At 37.7% G+C, this 20,080-nt stretch overlaps 1 protein-coding gene across 3 annotated transcripts in view; it reads left to right on the top strand.

Annotated features, from left to right (window-relative positions):
• Position 1: 1 nt before the first annotated feature.
• The window catches only part of INPP4B (inositol polyphosphate-4-phosphatase type II B), an 824,845-nt gene continuing 804,766 nt past the window's right edge, over positions 2 to 20,080 (top strand). For 2 of the 3 annotated variants that reach the window (XM_064585100.1, XM_064585099.1), the window contains exon 1: positions 3 to 236. The gene's annotated coding sequence lies outside the window, so the exon portion shown is untranslated. Of the gene's footprint in view, positions 237 to 20,080 lie in introns of all 3 variants that reach the window. The other variant, XM_064585102.1, reaches the window with a different exon arrangement.

The raw sequence follows: 20,080 nt of genomic DNA, 5'->3' as shown, positions 1-20,080 counted from the left end.
GGGCGCCTGAGGGAGCGGCGGGAGCCTCGGGGAGCCGCGGCCCGCGCCCTGCGCCGCCGCCGCCGCCGCCGCCTGCTCGCTTCCTCCTGCTTCTCAGCCCCGGGTGCTGAGGCTCCGGTCTATAAATAGCAGGTTACAGCTCCTGCTCGGCGCGCACACGCTCCGGAGCGAACGCAGGAAAGTCAGGCTAAAAGTGTCTGCTGCTGCCGCCGCCCCCCACTCCGCCTCCGGGAGAGGTAATTACCCGCCCGGGATCCGAGGGCTCGGTGGGGATTTCTGCAGGGTGGTGTGGGTGATGGTGGGTGATTCGGGAGGCGTTGGAGCGGGTCTGAGCGCGCGGGGGCACGTCCTGGCGGAGGAAGCTGTCTGTTTTGCATTAAGTTTCCCAGTCTCGCAGCCCCGATAGCTCCTCCAGCCCTGTCGCCTCCGGGGTGGGTGAGCTGTCTCTCCTCGGCGGTCGGGGTACCCCTGTCGCCGCGCTTGCCCCGCTGCCGAGCGCCCCTCGGCCCGGCGAGCGCTCGGGTTTACCCTCTCGCTCACACTCACACTCTCTGGGCCCGGGGTAACTGAGCTCTGGCTTCGCAGACTTTCCAGGTCTGCGCCCACCTGCGCAGTCCCTTTAGAGAGGCCGTGGTGGCCCCGGGGTTCCTTTCATCCCCATCCCGGCCGCGCCGCGCTGCCGCCGCCAGCCTCAGGAGAAGTCGGCTTTAAGGCAAGGGGTGGGGTGGGGGTGGCAGCGAGGGTGACTGGTACTAAGGTTTCAGTTGCCCCATGTCCTGGGTTTTCCTAAAGAGCCCCTCTCCATGACCACCCCCACCCGACCCCCAGCAACTCATTCCGGCAGAGAAGCCCGTCACGTCTCCTCTTGGCCGAGGAGCATCCCTGTCCTACCCCAACGAGGTCTCGCTGAAAGGGGTTAGAAAGCGAGGGCCTGGGGTGAAGGCACGGGGAGCGAGGGTGGTGGTGGAGGGGTCCTTGTTTGGAGTCCGAAAACTGCGCAGCGGGCTCCGCAGCCTCTCGCGCCCCCCTGGCAGGGAGGGCCCAGGCGGAAGGGTGTCTAGGAGCCAGGGCTGGTTCCTAGGCGGACTTTCAGGCTTGTAGCTGGGAGGAAGATGAGGATGCTGGAGCTACACATACCTGTTTTTGCCCCTCCCTACGCCTCTGAAATCTCCTCCCTTTTGAGTGGTGGTTTCTGCCCCCCGAGGACACGGTGGAGAGGGACCCGCAGTTTCTGTCTGGGGACAGGAGGTTTTATGAGGGTGAGGATGTGCATATTGATTAGGTTGTTGCTGCTCCTGCACAAAACTTACTGGAAAAACCCGGGAGGGTTTTCTATTACTCCTGTTGTTGTTGTTGTTGTTGTTGTTTAATGGTGCAGATTCGCTCCTTTGCCTCTTTTTTTTTTTTCTTCTTCTTCTCTGGAACCCGGTTTCCCCCGCCCCCTCTTTCTGAGATGTGTTTTTTTATTTATTTATTTATTTATTTATTTATTTATTTATTTATTTATTTATTTATTTTTTAGAGAGCGAGCGAGAGAGAAACAGCATGAGAGGGGAGAGGGTCAGAGGGAGAAGCAGGCTCCCCGCTGAACCGGGAGCCTGATGTGGGACTCGATCCCAGGACCCTGGGATCATGACCTGAGCCGAAGGCAGATGCTTAACCATCTGAGCCACCCAGGCGCCCCCTGAGATGTGTTTTTTGAGGTCATTACATTTTATGTCTCCAGGTGTTACAGTTTGCATATCTCCTTCCTCTCTGTGACAGAACTTGTTTATAAAGGTGTGAGTTTATAAATCAGTAAAAGCCCAGAAGACAGAGGATAAATTCATCTCTTTTCCCCTCAAGATGGGCACTAGATAGCCCTTTCATTGGTGTAAAACTGCATTTCAAAGACCTTGCTTGTAACAGGAATTTTCTTAACGGGTCCATAGTAAACTGACTTACTGCTAAAGCAGCATATGAGGTACAAGGAATCACCAAGATCGCAGCTGGCTGACGGTGTGCAAGAAGTTGAGTAAAAAGGGGAGTGGGCAAGTGGGCTTTGTTTCACTTAGTAGACAGAGAAACACATTATCTTGTGTTCCTTTTCCATATACTCCAGTAAAACATTGATAATAAGTCAGAGTAAATGATCAATGGCTCTGTGATAAGTACACGGGTGTTAAAAATTAAACCTCTTACATTTACAGCAATGTAAAATGTTACTGCAATGGAATGCTTTTTCAGCATATTTCTTTAAAATGTGATATAGAAGATTGTCCTTGAAAGGTTATGAAATTTACATGTGAAGAGAGTCTAAATGCTCAGTGTCATTAAGAAACGTGCTGCTGATTGAAATATGGGTCTTATTTTGGAAGAATATTCTCTTTGATTAGGCAAATCAATATTATTTGTGATAAACTAATGACCAGTTAGAATGCACATATTTATAACTGTGTTTTGCTTTTGATCTTTCCATAAAGCATAAGAAAACACAGATCAAGTTTGGTCTTGTCCCCCTGTTGTTCAAAGAAGCACATAGTCAAAGTTATAGGCAGAAAATACTTTCGAAATGTTGGATTTGAGCTTTACTTTGGGAGTACCAATTGACTGAATGACTTCATTTATCATAAGATTTTTGTGAAAAGACTCATAAACTAATCTGTTAAATTTGATTGTAGAACAATGCTGTTATATTTTAGTTGCATGAAATGGAAACTCATTAAGCTTGGGGAAAAAAACAGATACTTGTTTTAAATTGTGCAAGTTGAGAGTAATTCATTTCTTTTCTGAGATTTGGGAGTTTCTTTTAGTACAAGTAATATAAGTCCCCACATGGGTAACAGAGTGAACTTTTACTACTTTGAGGTAAAACCCAAGAGAGCAATTCTCCTAAAGACACAGAAAAAAATGCAAACTGATGTCATATCTCTTAGCAACCAAGTGGATGTCAGTTTCCAGGTAAGTATCCGACATCTGAGAATACAAAGTTAAAAAAATTATGAAATCATAATTAGTGAGTGAAATGCTTACTGATTATCTGTTACATTTTCTTATTTCACAGTGTGCAATCCCAGCCAGTACTAATATTAGACATACAAATATCATAATTTTTGTAATCTTCGTGGAATAAGTTGTCTTTCATAACCATGGGTATTCTAATAGAAATGTTCTGTTTTAAATAATCTCAAGTTAAGTGTTAATATTCAGTTCAAAGCTGTGTCTTTCTCTTCTGTATTTTCTACTCTAATTTTTCAGCATTTCCTATCTTTCTAAAGCCCTAGGGAATTTGCTTCATAGGCCATTTTGTTACTACTTTTTTTTATGTTGAGATAGAAATTATTGATTATAGACCTCCTTAGGACACACTCATACATACTTCCATATTTGGGCTTAATAAATGAGGCTATTAGATAAATAATTTCAGCTTAAACATTTATTTTTAGGTAAATCCAAATGATGATGCTACAATCGCATTTTTTATGTGTGTGCAAATACACAGTGTTTGTTTTCCAAAACTTTAAATGCAGTATATATATCTAGAAAACACACTAAGATGTGTGAGAAAATTCTCTGAGTCTTCAGAGTCTCAGGCACAGTTGTCATTTGAATCAAGACTTGTTAGTTCCTTCACTTTATACATTTTCACTACCTTGTAAATTAATAGGAGAATTTTAGAAATGTTTATGGAGTTTTATGGTAATATAACATTATAATATAATATAATATAATATAATATAATATAATATAATATAATATAATATAGTAACTATGTTGTGTATATATCTGCAATTGCAGTGGTTTTTCTTATATCAGGCATAGTTGTAACCACTATCTTACTTCCTGGAATTATCTTGTTATAGATGATATACCAGGCCAGTGGAATATCTAGGAGTTACAATTTTAGATTTTTTTACTCTAATTTTACTAAACATTGAGATGTCATGATAGATGTAATCCCAACATAGTGTGAAGAGTTGGATTTCAATATAATATGTGTTCTTAAATCATATTTTCCAAACTGAGTTTCTTAAATTGCAATGTTTAGAGTAAATCTTTCTTCTGCCTTGGGCAGCCTTATCAGCTAGGTGTCTTGATTATGTGATGAAGGCCTCAAAATAGCCTTAAGAGCCTCAAAGTAGCCTTAATAGAACTAAGTGAAATAGACTTGGCAGTAGTCATTTGGTTAAGCTGATTAAAGGAGATCCTGAAAAGTTTTCTAGATCATGTGGCTTTGATCAAAGATTCCTTTGGGAATTATCTAAATTAGTGATTTCAAGGGGATGGAGGTAACCCTTCCCTTAAAGGAAAAATTCTTTCTCCTTCCCTCCTTCTTTCTCTCGCTTTCTCCCTTCTTTGTTTCTTTACATGCATTTGTCTATCATCTATCTATTTTTCCATGCCTGTCTGGTTATTAAAATGAAACAATGCAACAGCCTAATGCTGAAATCACTGAATGACGTTCTCTACTGTCCACATTTCCAAGGATGGAAAAGTTTATAGGATATACAGGCAGCCTTAATACTCATGCTGATTTTGAATTATTGGAGTAGCGACAACATTGAAAAGTATCTTCTGAGATCAAGCTAAAAATAGAATTTTTAAAAATTTCCATATATTGTTTTTAATATATCTTTTATTTATAAACTTTAAGTACTTTAGGAGAACCTGAGATTTTTATGTTTCTCAAAAACAAGTGTGATTTTGAAAAAGTTAAGTAAAATGGTTTAAAGAAACCCTCTTATTATTTTTCACTATGAAGAACCTAATTGACCGAAATACGAGTCTTTCACTTTTCACTTCAGCTCTTAAAATAGGTAGTTATGTGTATTAAGTAGACCAAACTGATCAGAGATGACCTCTAGCGATTAGCACAACTGAAACACACAAAAAATTATTCACCTCTGGGAAAATAAAGTAGAACTAAAAACCAGTGGCATCTGAAATGGAAATTATAACCTGTAGATGAGGTGAGATTAGAGCTATGTCCTTAAGAAAGCTTGCAAGTATCATTAGTGATTTTTAACATCCTATGATGCCTTTTCAAACTTCTTTGTATGTCAGACTTGCCAGCTAAACACATATTCCACTTAGATCGTCAGCATACATCACATTCATAATAGAATATGTTGCATACTGGATGAACAGTATTAAAAAGTAACAAAAAACCCCAAACATTTCATGTCTTCATTAACAAAACCTGTAGCTTTTTATATTTACTAATCTAATCAGATCTTTCTTACGTAAATTTATGAGAGACAGGGCTGATTTTCTGGTATGTGTAATTTCATTTATTTTTATTAGCTTTCTTATATTGAATTAATTACAAATAACTATGTTTCAAATCTATCTAGATAAATTTGCTTTAAAATCGAGCATTTCCACTTTCTTGAAGACATTCATTGCGCATTTAGAGTTAAAAAGACATTAGCACTAGGTGGCAGTGTGCAATGCTTAGTAGCCTTGTGTCATTTTTAACTGCAGTATATTCATTATTAAAGCTTTTCTTTTAAACAGAATTTATTTATACTGTGAATGTGTTAGTGAAATTATTTGAAATAGGCAGCTAAACCTTTAGCAGCATATTTAGAAGATCTATTGTTTGTAAGACTTTAAAGATTTGATTGTAATATTTAACATACTCTGTTTTATGTGGGGTCTGCTTACATGAGGGATTGTTAGGAATTAATTGAATTAAATATGCCAGAATTCTGCTTATGATGGAATAGGAGAAAAGGAAAGGGAAAATTAAGTGAACATGATAGGAAAGAAACCATATGGCCATTCTAAAATAGACATCATATTAACTGTTTGTATTTTAATCTTAATCCTCTCACTACACAAGCTGAGCAAAAACATTTTTTTTCCTAGCGGGTTGAAGGCTATGATTGTTATTTTTTCTCTAGCTCATTGCCGTTGGGACAATGCAAAAAAAAAAAAAAAAGTGCAGATTGTCTTACTGATGCTTCAGCAGATCCCGTAATATCCTCTGTAATAGTGATGGCCTGGCCATCACAATGACCAAATTGGATTAGTTACGTAGCATTACAATTTACTGGTTATTAGGACAGCTAAAGTTTATCTACACCATTTTTCTTGGTTAATCTAGATGTATGTATCTCTGTCTTTGGCTAAATGATTAAATTATGGGTCTTGGCAGAGTTAATCAATTTATTCCATCATCGGTGCACCAGAATGGGACCTCTGCATTGTTTAGCCACCTGGTTGGAAGTTCCTCAGGATCAATTTGGTAGGCGTTTCAGCCATATTTACTGGACATGGCTGCTGTGGGAATGGATACCAAGGGAAAAGTTAATCAACATAAATTGACATAATTAAGAAATATACTTCTTTTAAAAAAACTTTTTACTACATAAAATTTCAAATGTAATAAAACAATAGAATAATATAACAAACTCCCATGTACCTCCAGCCACCTTTAACAATTGTCAAATCATAGCTATTCTTGTGTCATCCAGTCCCACTCGCTTTTCCCCTCCCTTGAGTTTTTGAAATCAAATCCTAGAAATTATATCAAAGGAAATACCTTTGTGAAGTAGTTATTTACAAAAAATAGGTATTGTAGGGGGGCCTGGGTGGCCCAGTCCCTTCGGCTCAGGTCATGATCCTAAGGTCCTGGGATCGAGCTCCACATTGGGTTCTCTGCTCGGCGGGAGGCCTGCTTCTCCCTCTCCCACTCCCCCTGCTTGTGTTCCCTCTCTCGCTGTGTCTCTCTGTCAAATAAATAGATGGAATCTTTAAAAAAACAAAAACAAACAAAAAAACCCATAAAAACAAAAAATAGGTATTGTATGAAGGACAATTTAAAAAATAATGGTTGCAGTTAAAACACTACATATTTCACTTTAAAAGTCTGAAATCTTGGCATTAGGTAAATTAAGCTCTTGACTTTGTTTCTGGAAAATATGGCAGACTTTATATAATTAGGGAATGTATTTCAATTAAGGTTCTATCTCATATATATTTTTAATCACGAGAAGTATGTAGCAATGTTCCTTAAACATGTTAGGTGGTTAGTACATACTTAATAAACCAATGACTACATTGGGCTTCTTGGATTAAGACAAATGTTGTCTGCATACCTTATCACCACAGTTCTCTTATTTAAACTTTTACTTCTAAAGAGGCAGACATAGAGCAGACCCTTGGCATGCAAGAATTCAGTTTGCATGAGTCAAGATTTTACCATTCATATTAAAGGTACGTGACATATAGTAATCTGTAGTTTTGCAGAAGTATGAATTTAAATCACCCAGTCCTGGAAACTAGCCTTTCAGTGAATGAGCTTAGCCAGTGGCGCAGAGGTTATACCTCTGGGTGATTTTGTGCTCCAGGTAACATGGTACTTCACTTTCTAGGGCTAATTATCCCTGGTGAGTGTGTTTCAGAATATGGGAATCTGAGAAATTGCTCCTCTCCTTTGAGAATATCATGGATATCCTAAAATATACCTGATAGATTTTGTGTAGAGTTAGAATTTTAAATAAATAGAATTCTTTCAGATTTCAAAAAATTGATAGTAACCACTGTGTAAATCTTTGTGACATTATGTGTCTAAGAGAAAATATAATTCCATTGTAGAGAAAACAAGTAATTTGTATTGCAAGGGTTTATATGCCATGCCATATTCTTCATATGTATAAATTATATGGGGAGAAAATCCCCTGTATACTTTTCTTAATATTAGACACATGCTATTTGTCTTTATTTTTGAAATTTACTATAATGTTTTCTTTCCTGGACTATGTTTTAAGGCTGCCTCCCAATTTATTCATGCTCTTCATATTTTCATTTCTCATCTTATATTCAGGTGGGAGTGAAGAATGGTACATTAGAATAGTGTAATGAGAAATAATTGAGCCAGTTGGCTTCTAGGTGATTTCTGGTATTCTTTATTTCCTTTCCCCCCCCCCCTACTCATTTTCCCCCTTGATTATAAATGTAAAAAATCTCCATTGAAAAAAATTTGGCAAGTAGAGACAAGTCTAAAGAGTCAGAAAAAAAAAAAAAAATCACCTGAAGACAGTATTGTTAACATTTAATCGTATTTCTTTCTAGGATTTCCTGTGACTCTTTTACAAAAGTTGAGATTAACCTGTGTGTGTGTGTGTGTGTGTGTGTGTGTGTGAAAATGAGTGATCTGTTTTTTTTTTTTTTCCACTTAGAATTCTGTTGTTAAATTCAGTTTAGAATTTGATTGAGCAATGTGCCAGGTAGTATGTGCCAGATACTGTGCTAGGCTCTGTTCTGGTTTACTGCAATGAATACAAAAGAAAATCACCTTTTCCATGCCTGTAAACTATTTTTCTATCATTTTTTAATTGCTCTCTGTTAGTTAGGGCTATGGATCATTATCATTTGTCTATTCTCTCAACTTAGACTTTTTTTTTTTTAAAGATTTTATTTATTTGATGGAGCACAAGCAGAGGGAGAGAGAGGGAGAAGCAGGTTCCCTACTGAGCAAGGAGCCCAATATGGGACTCGATCCCAGGACCCTGGGATCATGACCTGGGCCGAAGGCAGCCGCTTAACCGACTGAGCCACCCAGGCGTCCCTCAACTTAGACTTTTACATTACTGCCCACCCCCCTCGTTTACTGTTATTACACGGTGATGAATATTTCCTGGATGACCTCATTTTCTGGTATTCCTTGTCTATATTTTTCACTGTTTTCTTAGGAGTGATTTCTAGAAGTAGTTTACTGGATAAAGGGTATGAGCTTTTTAAAAACTTCTTATACCTATTGCCAAATTGCTTTCCAGAACGATTGCACCCATTTCCATTCTCCCTGGGAATACATAAGTCATATCTCCAGCCTCACCAGCACTGAGGGATATTATTTTTTTTAATCTTGTTATTGGGAAAGGTGAAGATGATTGTTAACAATACCACCAATATCATGATCAATAATCACAACAATAACACTTACTGAGCATCTCTTACAGGCCATTCATCATGAAAGACCTTTATATTATCTCATTTCATCTTTACAACAACTTTAAGAGGAGAGCAATATTATCCCATTTTAAAGTAGGAAACTTATTTTTTGAGAGGTGAAGTGACTTATCCAAGGTCAGGCAACTAAGAAGTGGTAGGTCCTGGCCTGTGGTTGATTTTATTTTAAATCTAGGCTTTAAAGTACTACCTTCTTCTTGTACTATTGTTTGATTAGGTGAGGCTGAACATTTTTGAAATGCTTATTTTCATTTATACTTTATTTTTTGATATGAAGTCCTACCTTTAGCCAGTTTGTGTATTGGGACCTGGGTTTTCATCAGTTTTAGTGTCCTTTATGATTTAGGAGCCCTGTTTCTTTGTCATTTATGTCATCTATACTGTTTTCTTATTTTCTTTAACATATAAAAGTCGAAAACATGTGTCTAGTGAAGTTGAATGTCATATTTCTGCTGTTGCTTGTTTTGCTTAGAAAATACTTTCTCATTCATAGAACAGATTAAAATTTCCCTGAATTATCCTTCCCTTAAAACAATTTACATCCAGTTCTTCAATGGCTTTTTTTTCTCTTGAGTCCATCCAACACTGTGATGGTATATGGTGTGAGATAAGACTTAAGTTGACTTATCCCTAAAAATAGTTATGTATTTTCCAGCAGCAGTTTCTGAATAATCCATTCATTCCCCATTTATTTGTCATTCTATCACATCATATCATATATTGTCTTACTGTAGAGGTAAGCATACACACTCCTTCATAGTGGGTTTCTGGTTCTGGTATACTTAGTCTAGTTTTCTGTCAATTCTTTTATTAATATCGCACAGGTTTAAATGTTTTTATCTGCTTAATATCTGTTAAGACTAATACCCTCTTCTTGTTGATTTTTTTTCTGTGTTTATGTGTAGCTTTTAAGATTCTCACTGATATTTCTTCCAGACTCATTTTAGAATATTTGGTAAGCTTTCCCCAAAATAGTTTTGGAGTTTTAATTGAAGTTTTGTTGAGTATCTAAATGAAATTGAGGAGAATTGGCAAATTTACAAGATTTAGTCTTCTTATCCAGGAACCTGGTATGTCTCTCAGTAAAGTTTTGATTTGGGTAATTTTTCATGCTTATATGTAAGGGCTTATGTTAGACATCAATTATTTTGCCGAAATACTTTCCTTTCTCATGTTTCACTCTTCAAACTGACCAAGGAATAATACAGCCTATCTTATGCACCATGGGTCCACATTAGCTTTTCTCATTCATGTTCATATGAGTTGACAAAGAGATGCCATTGGCCTAATGACATCTCTTTGTCCCTGGAGGGAGGGACCCAGGAGGCCTGAAAGCTTCTCTTCCCCATTACTGGACTAGAACCTTGTTCTAAACATTTATTTAGTTTAAATCATGTTACTTAAATTATCCCAAGAAGATACGTTTTGTATAAATATTTAAAACATCAATATGAATAATAGTGCAACTTCCTCAACAGCTTACTAATGAGATGTCATAAAATTGTCCAAAAATATGTATTACTTTGTATACCAACAGCATACAAGGCAGCAAACATTTCTCAGCTTGGTATTTGGTTTCCAGTTGTCAAATCCAACATAATTATTACCTCTAAGATCATCAATTTTGGTCCATTACAATAAGGTGGCAAGGTTGGATAAGTAGTCTGAAGCTATAGCTTATTCATCTGTGTCTATACTCCAGTTATACAGATTTTTAGAATGGAAATCTGGAAGTATTTTCATAAGCACAATTTATGAGTTTCTTAAGTGCTTCATAGCTATATATTCCAGCTCTCTTGCATTGATCATGGTATGTTAAACAATTTGTTTATTGGGATCATTCAGAAGAGAAAGTCTTGCTTTTACTAACTTGAGTCCTCCAGGTTTTCTTGAAGGGGAGACTTACTTATCTCAGGCTAATGGATCCTACTTCTGCTGGTGATGTGTCTCAGGAAGCTACAAATAGATAAGTAGAAGTATTATGTGTGTGCGTGGGGTCTTCAGGCCTGCTCATCTATACTTCCAATTCCAGTTTTATTATTTCCGAGGACAATTCTGTATGGTGGAATTTTGCATGTAAATTATATACGAGCTACAAGTATTAGGGTTTGGTGAGAACTATGTTCATTTCCCTGCCTAAAATTGCAAGAGCTCGCCCATGGATGGGTCACCAAGTCAGATTCTAGTAGCATCCACTTTTCATTTCATAGGCTAGATCACTGAGCTCAACAACAAATGACAGCAAGAGAAGAGCTTATAATTTGCTTCTGTTAAGATTTTCTAATTTCCATGCCTAGGTTTATATATTTCTTTTTAGTTGAATGCTTGAAGCAACAATGCACTAGCAGTGATGAAAATCCTCTCAAAGCCTCAAGAGACTTTTTCTACCAATTGTTGAAATTTCCCCGTCAAAATCTCTTGGGTGATATGATGCTAAGAAAGAATATGTGAGAGAAAAAATAGACTAGTGCAGACAGTACATAGGAAAGAAATTGTAATCTGCTTCCAGCACAGAAACATTAATTATAATAAAAATGATAAAAATTCACTGAAAAATACAGCCTTAGTTCAAGAAGGCACCTTCAAAAACCTTTAGTTTAACTATTTCTGTGCTCAATTGTAGGATGACCAGCATTTTCATTTGTTTGGGACTGAGGAGTTTCAGGACTAAAATCAGGAGAGACTAGAGCAAATGGGATGGTTGGTCATCTTATCTCCACAAACATGGTGAAAAGTATAGAGAGAGTAATAGGTATAAGTTTTTAAGTAATCTATTGTATTCAGTAGAAAGAAAAGACAATTTTTGGTTATAAAAGTGTTACTTCAACATTCTATGAATAAAAATGATACAAAATCTGGACTCAAGTTTTCTTTTGTTGGCAGAAACTTGATATTTTTTATTTATGTACTTATACTTATTTATTCATAATTTATTCCCTGAATACTTCCAAAAATGATTTGAGATGGCTTACAGTAAAACCATGTATAGAGATACTGAGCTTTTATAGCAGTTCAATAATAATGTAAAAGATATATTTTGGAGCTTGACTAAAAGTAGTATGCCTTAAATATTAAATTTGATAATATGAATACTACCCAATGCAAGATCTGAAGTGCTCTAGGTAGGAAAATACATATTGGGAAATTTAAAATCACTACCCAAATCCTATGATTATTTGAGCAATTATTTGATATTATAAGGCTCTCATCAGCTAGTCTGGGTGAGGTATTGAGGAGAGGCCCAATATAGAAGAGCTCTGGATCCATCAAAGTAGGAATAGCAACTTTCTGTCACATGCATGTTTTTGATTCTGGCTCCATATATTCTAGTATTAGACACAGTTGTTTTGCATTGAAAAGACTGTTGCATTTATTAAAAAGACCGGGTGTAGGTCTTTGTTCTTCGAAATCTAGACCATAATGATTTGGGGGGAGTCATTGTAATCTATCTGAGTCTGTTTTCTCATCTAGTAAGTACAGATAATAATAACTATCCCATAGATTTGATTTTGTTTTTTTTTTATTATGTTATGTTTATCACCATACATTACATCATTAGTTTTTGATGTAGTGTTCCATGATTCATTGTTTTTGTATAATACCCAGTGCTCCATGCAGTATCCCATAGATTTGTAGTGAGAATTAAGTGGGATTGGATAGGAAAAAAGACACAAAATATGTTATAAAAGCATAGTATTAAAAATATTGATAACCACTAATATAATTATTTTCCTGTTATTATGCCTTATACCCAGAATGATTATTTAGGACCTGATTTTAGCTCTAAATGTAACCAAGGAAACTATCTACTTTCATCTTGGATAGGGGCAGGTGGCCAAGTATCTTTAATAGATATATTTATTCAAATATATCCAAGTTAGCTAATTTTTTTTTTTTTGGTTAAAATTTTTAAATTACAGGGCTTGATTTCAGCTCAGGTAATGATCTCATGGTCATGAGAGCAAGCCGTGTGATGAATGGGCTCTGCACTCAGCGGGAAGTCTGCTGGAGATTCTCTCTCTCTCCCTCTGCCCCTTCCTCCCCACCGCTTGCATGTGTGCATGTGCTCTCTCTGTCTCTAATAAAAAATTTAAAAGGGGGGCACCTGGGTGGCTCAGTTGTTAAGCATCTGCCTTCGGCTCAGGTCATGATCCCAGGGTCCTGGGATCGAGCCCCGCATCAGGTTCCCTGCTCAGTGGGGAGACTGCTTCTCCCTCTCCCTCTCCCCCTGCTTGTGTTCCCTCTCTTGCTGTGTCTCTCTCTGTCAAATAAATAAATAAAATCTTTAAAAAAAAATTTAAAAGGGAATAAAAGTAATTCAACTTTCTACAAGCAGTTTATATTTAGGTTTTAAGAACTTAAAAAAGGCTCATTAAAAAACAAGATCTCAGGGTGCCTGGGTGGTTCAGCTAGTTAAGCTTCTGCCTTTGGCTTAGGTCATGATCCCAGGGTCCTGGGATTGAGCCCCATGTAGGACTCCCTGCTCAGTGTGGAGCCTGCTTCTCTCTCTCCTGCTGCCCCTCCCCATGTTCATGCTCTCTCTCTCTCTCTCTCTCTGTCAAATAAATAAATAGAATCTTTAAAGAAAAAAATTTCAATTACAGATGTAATTAATTGACTCCATAGGTATAATAAGTGAAATTACCTCATTTTTGTGTAGCAGCCATCTAGGGTTTCTAGAATAAATGACAAAACGTAAGTATGGGGCGCCTGGGTGGCTCAGTTGGTTAAGCGACTGCCTTCGGCTCGGGTCATGATCCCAGAGTCCTGGGATCGAGTCCCACATCGGGCTCCCGGCTCGGCAGAGAGCCTGCTTCTCCTTCTGACCCTATCCCCTCTCATGCTGTTTCTCTCTCTCTCAAGTAAATAAATAAATAAAATCTTTAAAAAAAAAAGTAAGTATGTTTTAAAAATTTTAAATTGCCTTAGACAAAGCAGGCATAACACATTTTTTAAAAAAATATTGATTTTAACTGTCTTCAGATGAGGTATGTCTATTCAGATGGCAACAGTCTCTACTGCTCCCTGTTATACTTGACCCACTTCACTTATGTGTGTTAATTGCCTGACCCTTGCAGGCATTTGAGCTTATATCTTTTAAACTTGAAAAAACAAAAACAAAACCAAATGGATTACATAGTCCTCAAGCTATACTTTATGTACACTATCACATAAAACAAAGCTCTAGTAAAAGGTAACATATACTTCAATGTTATATTTTCTGGTAGTGTTTTGGTTTGACTATACTCTATGGTTACTTATAGCTTAAAACTTGAGTTAAAATAGAATGATAGACTTGGCCTTATTTTGTGAAAATTAAGTACCTTGTACAGATTCTCATCCAAATATGCAGCTATTTTCTCCTGCCAAATGGAAGAGGACTAAGGAATTATCTGTGGGCATAGCCAAGAAATGTTTTCAAAAACAATTCAGAGTCTACTCTGATGAGTTTTAAACCATAATCTCCTTATCTAAAACTGGTTCATTAACACCCACTTGCAAAAATGTTATGAGGATTAAATATAATGTGTGTAGAGTGTACCATGTCAGAACATGGTAAGTCTTCAAGCTCTTTTATTACTATGGTTAATACTTTTTATTTTTATATGAATGAACAAGGAAATGAGATATTAGAGTTATCTGACAATATTTTCTAAACTTTTGAGAGTAGAATTTTAAATGAAATCCTAGTATATAAAGTAATATAAAAACAGTATTCTATTAAGATGGATGCATTTTGTAAGTTCACATTTAAAAAATACGCTTATTGATCATATCAATCATATCAATATGGTCAATCAATGAAAACAAGGAGGTTCCTTTGCTGAACACAAATACATGAAGTCTGGACATATAGAATAGTTGTGCAGTTATATCAACTTTGTCATGCAATTTATTTTTTATTTATTTATTTTTTTTCTTAGGATTTTATTTATTTGACAGAGAGGGATACAGCAAGAGAGGGAACACAAGCAAAGGGAGTGGGAGAGGGAGAAGCAGGCTTCCCGCTGAGCAGGGAGCCCGATGTGGGGCTCTATCCCTGGACCCTCACCAAAGGCAGACACTTAACGACTGAGCCACCCAGGCGCCCCTATTTGTTTATTTTTTACTTTGGTCTCTTTATTTGATTTTTGTTCATTTGGTATTTTTATTTAGTGTCTTTGTTTGGTTTATATGGCTTCTTCCTCTAGATTACTATTTTCTCAAGGATGGAGACTTTTGGCCCCAATACCCAGTAGAATGCATGGCACATGATAGGCCTCAAAAATGTTTTTTGGATAAATGAATAATCAGCAGAATGGGGCTTATTCTACCTGAGAAAAATCACTGTGCTGTTAAAGGTGTTAGAGTTTGAAAAGGACAGGAAATGGCATAATAAAATAACTGACCTAAAAATGGTACTTTCTAGAAGAACTTTAATCTATTAGTAAAGCTCTTGCTACACCAGGAAAGAATCTGGTCTTTGAAAAGTCACCATGCATGTGTGTGCATGTGCACAAGTGCACGCATGCACGCATATGTATGCTCCTTTGTGCATGTGCATTTATAAGAATCAGTGAGGGACAAAGTGAGGGAAATGAGAAGGGAATGAACATTTGTAGAGGACCTGCCATGTGCTTGGCACTTACCAAGCACATTGACTTGGATATGGTCTACCCTTCTTGAGGATATTTGCTGCACCAGAGCCTGTATAAATATGCCCACTGAGGGGCGCCTGGGTGGCTCAGTCGTTAAGCGTCTGCCTTCAGCTCAGGTCATGATCCCAGGGTCCTGGGATAGAGACCCACATCGGGCTCTCTGCTCAGCAGGGAGCCTGCTTCTTCCTCTCCCTTTGCCTGCCACTCCCCCTGCTTGTGCTCTCTCTCTGTGAAATAAATAAATAAAATCTTAAAAAAAATAGAAAACTAATTAAAAAATATATGGCCAGTGAAATGTTTATTACATTTCAGCAGGTGGAATATGGAAAACAATTACAAACTATATGTAGAACTTCTGTCTTTTTGAGGCTGAGTAATTTGTAGAGTTTTTGTTTTGTTTTTTAACCAGACCTTTCTTATCAATGAGAATCAGCATAAAAGGTTTTGGTAAATTGGGGAAAAAAATCCCCATGGGAACTCACATATGTGCTCTATTCTGAAAATAACAATAGCTAGCATTTATTGCACAATAAGAGTGCTTTACTCACATTAGCTCTTTTATTCCCATCAATTGTATGAGGTAGGCACTGCTGTTACTCCCATTTTACAGGTGAGAAAATTAAGGCACAGAAAGGAAATATAACATGCTCTAGTTACATATTTAGTAAGTGGTAGATCCAAGATTCTGAGCCAATTCTTTAAGGACCCCACTCTTGCAATTTGACTCTTTGAGTATCAGCAGCAGAAGTAAGAGGAAGCCTTGTATTCTTCTTGCCAGTTCTATGTTGGAGGTTCTCCACTGAGCTCCAACTGATAGGAAAAGAAAATGATTGCCCCCTTGAGGGTGGCTTGCAGCCATGGTGCCAGAGGCAAGGTGTGCTCTCCCAGTTGTGGTCATGAAGGGTGAAGGGGATGATTCCAATCCAAGAGAAAAGCTGGCTAAAAACAATGTAGGTATCTGCAGGACACTTCCCTTTGCCATTTGTTTCTACTTTAAATCGGGAAAATGGTTACTTAGCTCTGGTTGGATCAATCCATTGAATACAAGGTGATTTTACATGCATTGGGCACACTTAAAAATTTTACTTGTCACTGAATTTTCTATTCAGAACATTCCACATAAGTAGAAATAAATGTTAACCTCTGTAACATGCACTGGTTAAAGCCGTCTATAGAAGTTGGCAGCTAACTGTAGAAAAACCACTGTACAGGCTGGGTTGTTTTTCCCTCCTGCTGTCTTAGAAGGTATATCTTGAGCACAAAATATATTTTATTTTTAGGAGGGATTTGTTTACACTGTATGGTGCCAATGTTTCTAAGGTTTATTTGTGCCATGGCTACTTATAGTACAGATACCAGTGGGACCTTATCTACACTGTAAGAACAATATGTTTGAAGAAAATGAGCACACCTTGGGTGACAACTCTTCATTAAGATAAGCATACATTAAATCTCATTCTATGAAAAATTTTCTATTTCTTAAAGGAAGACAGTGTTGTGAGCTAACCTTGCATGACCATTGCAGATTTGTTTGCGGGTCTTGATGGGGAGGTTCATTTGCAGATCACCCAACATAGAGGCTTAATCTTGGGAAGAGGAAAAAATGCTTTTAGAAAAACACTAGAGGAATTGGTGTTTTCAGCCTGATCATAATTCACTGAAAGCACAGGGGGATCTGTATGAACCATGTTCTTTAAATTAATGGATAGTGAGAAGTCTTTCTTCACCCTTGTGAATCCTTGTAGAAGACATTTGCAGAGAAATTGCTGGAGCTGCTCTCCCGTGGGGAGATTAATGTTTTAATATGCAAAAGCAGACAACTCACATTTCCTTTGCTCAACAGTACTCTGAGCTGCAGTCTTACTGCTTTATTTTCTCCTATAGCTTGTCTTCCTAACAACTTCTGTAGAGTCAAATAGAGCCACTAATGTGAAGCCATATCCTCGGTTGAGACTTGAGGACTCTGCTGCATGGAACTACCATGCAATTTGTGACCTAGATCTGGTGGAATTAATATCTATCTGTAGGTATGAGATTCTTCTGCTCATCCATTTGAATTTTCTATTGGAGTTACCAGCATCAAACTTAGGCACTGGAAAATGTTCTTAGGGGAGGATGTACCCCTAGGCTCTCTCATCACTAATTTCTAGTAAAAGTAGAAGCCAATACAAGCTTCATTTTTAATAACTCCCCACCAATCAACTCCACTCATAACATCTTGTCACCATCTTCTCCTCCTTCCTGGATGGCCAAACTAAGTCCACATGTTTACACACAACTTACCTTCTCATGAAATCTCTACATGGCCATCATTCCTTATCTCTTATATCTTCACTTCTCTGCCTCCTTCCAATGAGCAATGAATTCAGGCAAGATTTTCACATGTTCAAAAGAGTAAAACACCCTCTCTACTGCATAATCCACTCCAGCAACCTCATTTCTCTTCCACGGGACAGCCAATTATCTTGGAAGATATGTTCACAGTTTCCTATACTTTCCCATTTCATTGAAGTCTGATCTCTACCCTCACAGCTCAAATGAAACTGCTTTCACCAGGGTCACTAAGAGACTTTGTGTTAATTCTCTGTCTTTATCTCACTTGGCCACTTGGTAATATCAGATTGTGTTAACTATTCCTTTAAAAAATTCCTCCTTTCTTTTTCTTGACATTAATTCTCCTTTAATTTTTGAATATAAAATATTTTTTATTATGTATATTAAATGTCTATATTACAAGAAAAAGTAATCAAACATGCTTGTGTCCCTCTCTCCTAACTAAATCCCTCTTTGGAATTACACTAAATTCTTAGATCAGTTTGGGTAAACTTGACCTCTTATAATGTTGATTATAATTTTGTATCCATGATCATAATGTATAATTTTGTATCCATGATCATAATGTAGCTCTCTCTTTTTTAGAGTCTTTCAACACAATTTAAACATTTTCTCTATAAAAGTCACCTACATCCTGTGTTCATTTTATTTTTAGGCACCTCATTTTTACTGTAGTTATTTTAAATGGTATCTTTTTTTATTATGTTAATCACCATACATTACATTATTACTTTTTGATGTAGTGTTCCATGATTCATTGTTTGTGTATAACACCCACTGCTCCATTCAGTACATGCCCTCTTTAATACCCATCACCAGGCTAACTCATCCCTCCCCCCCCAGAACCTTCAGTTTGTTTCTCAGAGTCCATAGTCTCTTATGGTTCATCTCCCCTTATGATTTCCCCCCCTTCATTTTTCCCTTCCTGCTATCTTATTTTATTTATTTATTTTTTAAAAGATTTTATTTATTTATTTGACAGAGAGTGAGCACAAGCAGGGGGAGCAACAGGCAGAGAGAGAGGGAGAGGTAGGCTCCCGGTGGAGCAGGGAGCCCGATGCGGGGCTCAATCCCAGGACCCCGGGATCATGACTTGAGCTGAAGGCAGATGCTTAACTGACTGAGCCACCCAGGTGCCCTATCTTCTTTTATTTTTAACATATAACATATTATTTGTTTCAGAGGTACAGGTCTGTGATTCAACAGTCTTACACAATTCACAGCGCTCACCATAGCACATACCCTCCCCAATGTCTATCACCCAGCCACCCCATCCCTCCCAACCCCCACCACTCCAGCAACCCTCAGTTTGTTTCCTGAGATTAAGAATTCCTCATATCAGTGAGATCATATGATACATGTCTTTCTCTGATTGACTTTCTTCGCTCAGCATAATACCCTCCAGTTCCATCCACGTCGTTGCAGATGGCAAGATTTCATTCCTTTTGATGGCTGCATAATATTCCATTGTGTGTATGTGTGTGTGTATATATATATATATGTATATATATATATATATATATATATACCACTTCTTCTTTATCCATTCATCTGTCGATGGACATCTTGGTTCTTTCCACAGTTTGGCTATCGTGGACATTGCTGCTATAAACATCGGGGCACACATACCCCTTCGGATCACTACATTTGTATCTTTGAGGTAAATACCCAGTAGTGCAATTGCTGGATCATATGGTAGCTCTATTTTCAACTTTTTGAGGAACCTCCATGCTATTTTCCAGAGTGGCTGCACCAGCTTGCATTCCTACCAACAGTGTAGGAGGGTTCCCCTTTCTCTGCATCCCCACCAACATCTGTCGGTTCCTGACTTGTTAATTTTAGCCATTCTGACTGGCGTAAGGTGGTATCTCATTGAGGTTTTGATTTAGATATCCCTGATGCCGAGCGATGTTGACCACTTTTTCATGTGTCTGTTGGCCGTTTGGATGTCTCCTTTGGAAAAATGTCTGTTCATGTCTTCTGCCCATTTCTTGATTGGATTATTTGTTCTTTGGGTGTTGAGTTTGATAAGTTCTTTATAGATTCTGGATACTAGCCCTTTATCTGATATATCATTTGCAAATATCTTCTTCCATTCTGTCGGTTGTCTTTTGGTTTTGTTGACTGTTTCCTTTGCTGTGCAAAAGCTTTTT

This window comes from Mirounga angustirostris, unplaced genomic scaffold (assembly GCF_029215605.1).
Source record: "Mirounga angustirostris isolate CCGP_5_RB_7025 unplaced genomic scaffold, mMirAng1.0.hap1 SCAF_2, whole genome shotgun sequence".
In the NCBI taxonomy this organism is placed as follows: Eukaryota; Metazoa; Chordata; class Mammalia; order Carnivora; family Phocidae; genus Mirounga; species Mirounga angustirostris.
This window is presented reverse-complemented; position numbering and strand designations above follow the sequence as displayed.